Genomic DNA, 8,284 nt, shown 5'->3' on the forward strand with positions numbered 1-8,284 from the left:
GCTGTCGTTCAACGAAGTCGTCGGTACTTATCGACCCCAAGAAGTAGTCGTCATCCGGGTCGTCGGGTGGTGGTTGGTCGACAGGCGCACGAGATAGACATTAGACATCAAAGTGTTCCTTGCCGGACTTGTAAACGACGGTAATGTCGTATTCTTAAAGTCTCAGGCTGCATCGTGCGAGGCGACCTGAAGGGTCCTTCAAGGTGGCTAGCCAACACAACGCGTGGTTGTCGCTCACAACTTTGAATGGCCTGCCATAGAGGTAGGGGCGAAATTTCGACGTAGCCCAGATGATGGCGAGGCACTCCTTTTCTATTGTGGAATAATTGGCTTCTGCTTTAGATAGCGATCGGCTGGCGTAACTAATAACCATTTCAAGTCTGTCAGCCCTCTGCACAAGAACGGTGCCAAGACCTACGCTGCTTGCGTCAGTGTGTATTTCTGTTTCGGCGAATTCGTCGAAATTAGCAAGTAACGGAGACGTCTGGAGGCGATGTTTAGGCTCCTGGAAAGCGTGTACCTGCGGCGTTTCCTACTTGAACTCCACGTGGGCCTTGGTAAGGTCTGTGAGTGGATCAGCAATGTTGGCGAAGTGTTTCACAAACCACTTATACTAGGTGCACATGCCCAGAAATCGGCGCACCGCCTTCTTGTCAGTGGGCAGCGGGAAGTCGGTGATGGCGGCTGTTTTCCGTGGATCGGGACGAACTCCAGAATTGGTATTCACGTGCCCCAGAAACAAGAGCTCCTCGTACATATATATGCACTTATATGGCTTGAGTGTGAGTCCGGACGTCTTGATGGCTTGAAGTACAGCTTCAAGGCGCCGAAGATGCTCGTCGAAACTCGAGGAAAACACGACTACGTCGTCCAAGTACACAAGGCAAGTCTGACACTTCAATCCTGCCAGTACTGTATCCATACGCGTTGAAAAGTTGCAGGTGCTCAACAAAGGCGAAGGGCATCACCTTAAACTCGAAGATGCCGTCTGGTGTTATAAAAGCCGTCTTCTCTCGGTCTCTTTCTTCGACTTCTATTTGCCAATAGCCAGTCATGAGGTTCATTGACTTAATGTACTTGGCGTTATGGAGTCGATCAAGTGCGTCGTCTATTCGTGGGAGAGGAAACACGTCCTTTCTTGTGATTTTGCTCAGTCGGCGATAATCGACACAGAAACGTATGGTCTTATCTTTTTCTTCACTAACACCACGGAGGACGCCAATGGACTATTGAACGGCTAGATGATGTCATTTCGCAGCATTTCATCAACTTGTCTCTTCATGGCTTCACGTTCTCGCGTCGAAAGCCTGTATGGACTCTGACAGAGTGGTATGGCCTTTTCTTCAGTTATGATGCGATGTTTCGTCATTGGGGTCTGCCGAATTTTCGGGGACGATGAAAATCAATCTTTGTATCGCAGGAGCAGGGCTTTGAGCTGTTCTTGTCTATGGTTCGGAAGTCTAGGATTGACGTCGAAAGTTGTGGGAGGGGCTTGGTTCCTCTGAGCAGGTTCCGCAGAATCGGCGAGGGTGAAAGGACTGATGGCGTCCACAATTTCTTCGATGTATGCGACCGTTGTTCCTTTGTTCACATGTATGTACTCATTGCTGAAATTCGTGAGCATAATCGTTGCTTTGCCTCCCCACAGCTCTGCAATTCCTCTTGTGACGCAAATATTTCGGGTGACCAACAGATGCTGACTGGCTTAAACGACGCCTTTCAAGTCAGGTAATTTAGGAGGGCCGACTGAAATAATGACGCTGGAGCGAGGCGAAATGGTGACTTTTCTTCCGGGACATTCAAGGCATGGTTTCCTGATGGCGTGTGCGGCGGTAGTGCTTCTTCTATGGATAAGGTTATCGTTTTTGTTCTTAGGTTGATGACAGCACCATGGAGGCATAAGAAGTCCATGCAAAGGATGACATCTCTCGAGCAACGCTGTAGGACTACGAAGTTTGTAGGATAAATACGGCCGTTAATGGTGACTCGCTGTGCAGACTCCTGCAGGCGTTACGAGATGACCTCCGGCTGTGCGGATTTCAGGGCCTTTCCAAGCTGTCCTAACTTTCTTTAACTTTGCGGCGAACGACCCACTGATGACAGAATAGTCGGCTCCAGTATCGACGAGAGCAGTCACACTGTGGCCGTCGATAAGAACGTCGAAGTCGCTAGTTCGCCGTCTCGCATTACAGTTAGGGCGTGGCGTCGAGTCACGGCTGCGTCGGCTTGTTCCGCTGCTTCCATGTTGCGTCGTCCGGCCACCTTCGGTAAGTGAGCTTTTGCCTTCAGGGCTTTGCCTGGTTGGTGTTCAAAAAGCTCCGTCGCGGCGGCGTCGTCGTCGGAGGATCTTCGGTAGTTCGTCGCACAGCAACCGCACCTCCATCGGTTGCTGCCCTTAGTTTCCCGGATACGGGCTAGGAGACCGGCCCCGCGTTGGGCCAGAGTACTGCCGGAGGTGCGGTGACATGCGGCGGCTGGGCGACGGCGAACGGGAAGGACTTCGTGGTGTCCAGTGAGTTCTTGCGAGGTAGTCGGCGATGTCACGTGGCCGATCTCCTGGCTGCGGACGCGGTGCATTAACGGCGAAGCCACGCAGTCCCATCTTTCGTTGCTGGCCACGGCGGTATGTGTGCCCGGCCTCGCCGATTTGGTAGCAGAGCGGGCGGTTGTCAGGTGCACGCCAAATTTCTGTTTTCCTCGGCGCACTGCGCTGGCCCGCTGGCGAACGGTAGGACGTCGGTGGGGGTGGTAGCGCCGGTGGCGGCGGGGGCGTCTGGCGACGGAAGTGCGACGGGGCGGCGTTGCGGCGTTGCGGCGTTGACGGGGAGGAGCGTTGTGGCGGACTGCAGCGGCGTAGCTCACATTTTCTCGCTCGGGCAGCGGTGTTTGGGGAATTCGAAACGATTGCCGAACTACTTCTCGCACAATGTCGGTGATCGAATCCACTTGAGGCTTGCGCAGCTGTTCACGCACGATTGCTCGTATTGTTTCACACAGGTCTTCGGGGTCACTGGCTTGAGCAGCAGCACGATCTGGAGTCAGGCGATGATTATACTGTCTGGTGCTAATGTCCAGGGTTTTTTCGATAGTGGTCGCCTCGGATACAAATTCTTAGATGGTGTTGGGTAGATTCCTCATTAGTCCGCGAAGAGCTCCTATTTGACCACTCGCATGAGGAAACGAACTTTCTTCTCCTCAAGCATGTCTGGGTCAGCGTGACAGAATAAGCGGGTCATCTCTTCTGTGAAAATGGCAACCTTTCCATTTCGGTAGCTGAACCCGGGTTTCCTGTAGAGCAGTGGCCTGCTGTTTGCGAGCAACGCTCGCGAACGTTTGCAGGAATGCGCCGCAGAAGACATCCCACGTTCGGTGCGTGGACTCCCGATTCTCGAGCCAGGTCCTTGCGGTGTCTTCCAGGTAGAAGTACACACGACGGAGCTTTTCTTCGTTGTCGCAGTCATTGAGGGCGGCCACGTGGTCGTATATTTCTAGCGAGGTTTCTGGGTCTTCAAACGATGGTCCATGGAACGTTGTTGGTTCCCTGGGTTGATGAATGACGATCGTGGGCTGGGACGCTGCGGTTGTCATTGTCACTGCAGTCGAGGTCATGGCCTTGGTCTTCCGCGCCTGGTCTTGTAGAAGCCCGTACTCCGATGGGAGACCTTGCTGTCGGCGGCTTGTTCGCTTCTCTTGGTAGGCGTCGGTGTCTTCTCCGTGACGTGGGCTGGGTTCACGGCTTGACGGGGGCGTCCGGTACATGAACGAAGCAGCACCTCCACCAGATGGGAAGGGTCGTGACGTGGCCGAAAACAGAATACTTTGTGTTGGGATTCACCTGTTTATTTAGGCGAATCTGTGCCCGGTGAACTAAAAGTCCGATTACAAGCGCAGTCTTGCACAGATAGCAATGAACGAGCGTCGGCCGTCGATCAACTACTGACAAGCGGCGAAGTGCGTCGGCATTTATATTCTGGCCATCGAATATTCTAACGTTATCGCTGGTGGTGCTCCACTGCACAGATTATCCAGAATAATCTGTGCAGTTCGCAGAGTGGGCGTGATCTTATCGAAACAGTCTACTAAATTCCGGAAGCTTCTCGAAAACTGCCAACGTGGTTTGCGCTGAGAATTGTGTAGTGTTTTGTGGCGATAACAAACTTGAGAAATGGAACGCGGCAATAGTATACTGCAATCACAAAGGATCATGCAGGTGGGAAATTATACAGTTGCAAGTTTACAAGCATAGTAGGAGTCGTAGGGCACACACGCTACAAGAAAATGAAACGAAGCAAACCTATCAAAATATCTTGAAGTATTACGTAAACAAGAACCCAGTGCGATCTGACTAGACAACAAAGTAAAAAAAAATTATAGTTCGCAGTATACATGAACGCGTAAGTAGGATAAAAAAAACAACCGCACTCTTCCGCTCCTAATACGCCCATTATTGATTGCAAAACATATAGTAGCTGGCAGTCGTAGAGAAAATACAAGCAAAAAGCTCTCCCCGAAATAACTGGGGCGTGTGAATACAGTATATGCAATTTATGAAGTAACACTGCATTAAAAAGAACAGTGAAAAATTACAAAATACAAAAACGAAAGCGAAGATAAAGCAGATAGAAAATGCCACATGAACATTCTGTAGTTCACTGCACTTCATGATGGGTAAGTAGCGCACTTTGAAGTATACAGTCCACCGCAGAGGTATACGGACCACGCGAGTTGATTGATTGATATGTGGGGTTTAACGTCCCAAAACCACTATATGATTATGAGAGACGCCGTAGTGGAGGGCTCCGGAAATTTAGACCACCTGGGGTTCTTTAACGTGCACCCAAATCTGAGCACACGGGCCTACAACAATTCCGCCTCCATCGGAAATGCAGCCGCCGCAGCCGGGATTCGAACCCGCGCCCTGCGGGTCAGCAGCCGAGTACCTTAGCCACTAGACCACCGCGGCGGGGCCGGACCACGCGAGTGCACAGCCGAAAGCCTCTTCACGACATTTCAGCCATGTGAGCAGCGTTTCCCCTAATCAATGGCCTGTCCCTTTTCTGACTGGGTACAAAAAATTTTTACCTTTCGCTTTTCGACGCGACGCGCTTTTGGCATCTGCGTCTACTAGCTTCTGCCTGGACAGCTGTCGATGAGCATAACTGTTATCCGCCAACATCATTATCACAAATTGGCCCCTATCGAACAGAACGCCATTTGATGCACGCCGTGATAGTTTTGATCCTCCTATAAAAACAGCAATGTGAAGGTCATACTGCAGTTAAGCGCTTCTCGTGAAAACTGCGAACAATGACCTGAGCGGCAGTAGAAAACAAAGACCGGTGAGTAAGAAGACCCGTATCCAGCCCAGAACAGCGGTCGACAGTAGATGACGCACCGTTAGGTGGCGTAGACCGGCAGTTTGGCACGTGCGCAAGTATTCCGCAAACATTTGTGGTCGAATGTAGGAGCAGATTCAAAAGAAGCAATATTTTCACGTAGCGAAGTCTAATCGAAAATGGCTCGTGGAAAAAAAGAGTACTTGAAGAGATTATGCGCGTTTATTAGGCAGGTAGATTATGTACATTTCGATGTCTCGGCGTGCACGACAAAAATGACTGAGGATACACATGCGCATTCGTTAAGTCCGTTGTTATAAAGCAAAAATAAAAAATTAAATCTTGATATTTTTCTGCACTGCTCTAAAGTTATAATCTGATTTGCAAGAATTTGAAATGAAGGTGAATATGTTCTTTTAAATTTTTAAATATGAGGCGTACTGCCCACCTCTGTACCACCACAAAGCTATTCTTTTCTTTTTTTGTAGCCGGGATGCCAAACTGCGCTTGCGTATTCAACTTTAAGGCAAACATAGGTATTGTAGGCGAGAAACTATGTATTGGGGTTTGCGTTCCTAAGTATTCGGGCAACACTCCTGATGCCCTATCTTCTGGAACATGTAAGAAACAGCCACTGTTTCACGATACGGAAAAACACGTATACTAAATTATTTCAAGATGACCTTATTGGTAAGCTGTTACCTTCAAATGAGACCATGGCAATGCCTTTGTCAAAGGGGGCGTGCCTGCAGGATTAAGTACTTGTGGCAGTGCAATGACTTCATGAGTTCGTGAGAAGTCATGTCTCCAGCATTTCAAATATTGCATCTGATTTGATTGCGATTACCCGCTTCGTAAGCTTCAAATTTCACTTCCTTTCCGCCAATTGGCAGAGACGCTACCACGAAAAGGGCGTTGCACATCTCCGGTGCGGCCGTGTCGACTGCGAGCAGCTTGCTATGACCTAAATTCCTCAACTTCGGCAGTGGGCAATGCTCACAGACATTGAGATGAGCCTAAATGCGGTGAGCAAATAATCTAACCAATCGTATGAACAGCTCATCCTTGATACGGCACTTCGGCTGCAGGGTGACGGTGCACTGATAAACATGCGGGGCAAATGAGCAGCGTGTCATCGCGACCGCCACACAGCACTGCTGGTTACGGCGATAGTCCATTGGTACCCAACGATCATTTTTGTTTTGGTAACGAGTGGAAGTAGGGAGCGTGAGACGTGCGCTTCTCGCGCTAAATCACCCCTCGCCGTGCTAGTGTGCTGTCAGTCCGGCGTCGACAAGAGTGAGCGTCGCACAGGTTCCTTTTCATCCGGTGCGGTAAAAACTGTGCTAGTTTGATAAGAATTGTCAGACTTACCTTCAGTGCTATTTTTGGCCTCGAGCTCCCAAAGCGAGGCGGATGTGTTGCTGTCTGGTAGTAGCAGTACTCTTGATGGCATGGTAACGGCAGCCGAGTTCTTACGTGAAGTCGGCCGTGTCACTGAGACACTTAGGTTGCAAGCCTGTGGATTCGTATTTTCAAGTAGTGACACATCAGTGGCGAGCACAGCGGGCTCCGGAGCGGCCATGAAAGCAAAAACTTTTGCCGGGTAGATATTAGAAGCAATAGCCGCTGGCAGCAAGCCAGGATGCTATGCCACCTACGAGCTCAGGAAACGATGCCGCAGATATCAGCTGCTGAAGCTGGTAGATAAAGAGCGAACAAGAAGCTAGCGCAGCAACACCTGCGCCGATGGCTTGAAAGCTAAGCACCGTCCAAGTAGTTGGTATCATCGGAACAGACTCAAGCCACTTGCTCTCACATCTGACGTTGGCAGATAAAAAAAGGATATTTTCAGGTGAGCAGCTTGATTGCTCTCCGGGGCTTAACGTCCCCAAACCACCAAATGATTATGAGAGACGCCGTAGTAGAAAGCTTCGAAAATTTCGACCACCTGGGGTTCTTTAGCGTGTATAAAATTCTGAGTACATGGGCCTACAACATTTCCGCCTCCATAGAAAATGAAGCCGCCGCAACCAGGATTCGATTCTGCGACCTTCGGGTCAGCTGCCGAGTATCTTAGTCGCTATACCACCTTCAAGTGAGCAGCTTGCAGCGTAGTATCCTTTCGTCTGGCAGACAGGTTTGACAGCTGCTATGTTGGCCGTGAAACACTTTCTTGTTTTTTCGAGAATTCAGAAATGTTTACATTTTAGGGGCGAAGCTCCTTAGGGCGTGGGCTGTGCGTCTCTGTAGCCTGTATGTAGCCACCTCTAGTTTAGTTCTTGCAGTGTTCACTAGATGGCGGTAAAGTCCCCTGTATGTAGCCACTCCTAGTTTAGTTCTTGCAGTGTTCACTAGATGGCGGTACCGTCTCCTGTATGTAGCCACCTCTCGTTTAGTTCTTGTAGTGTTTACTAGATGGTGGTACTTGTAGCTGATGATGAAAAGATGCAAGATGTTATAAACTAGAAAGCGGTACTTGTAGTTGATGAAAGACGCGAGATCTTATAAAATAGGAATGATGTCACATATGGCGCGTGTCATTGGTTGAAGGCAATCGTTCGATTTAGTGCGGCGACGTACGCTAGGGGGAGCGATGTAATAAAATTGAGTGGGCAAAATGTACAGAGGATTCATGGTTTACCAGGTTTACCTCCGGAGCTTCGCCTACTCATCATCATTCACTTCGTGGATATGGCGGAATTTTTTATTTCTCATCTTTTTGCCTTAATTAGACCAACTGCTCTTAAATGGGGGCCTACCCTGAGTGTTGAATAGTTCATAGAGCTTACACACCTGTGCCTTTAGGGCACTTCATGGCATGCAAACGCGACAAAGAATGCCTACATAGATTTTGCATTTCGCCCTTGTTCATCGTATCTTGTATATTCCTCGATGACTTGATAGATCACTCAAATAGGGCGCATGAATTCGTCCAGTGCGCGTGG

The 8,284-nt window shown here is 49.6% G+C and overlaps 1 long non-coding RNA gene across 1 annotated transcript in view; it reads right to left on the reverse strand.

Moving 5' to 3' along the window:
- Nucleotides 1-6,974, reverse strand: part of LOC142786308 (uncharacterized) — a 31,590-nt gene extending 24,616 nt beyond the window's left edge. Inside the window, exon 1 of the long non-coding RNA XR_012888999.1 lies at nucleotides 6,711-6,974. This is a non-coding gene — a long non-coding RNA (uncharacterized LOC142786308). The remainder of the gene's footprint in view (nucleotides 1-6,710) is intronic.
- Between the last annotated feature and the right edge of the window lie 1,310 nt (nucleotides 6,975-8,284).

The sequence above is a fragment of the Rhipicephalus microplus genome, unplaced genomic scaffold (assembly GCF_043290135.1).
Source record: "Rhipicephalus microplus isolate Deutch F79 unplaced genomic scaffold, USDA_Rmic scaffold_22, whole genome shotgun sequence".
Lineage (NCBI taxonomy): Eukaryota > Metazoa > Arthropoda > Arachnida > Ixodida > Ixodidae > Rhipicephalus > Rhipicephalus microplus.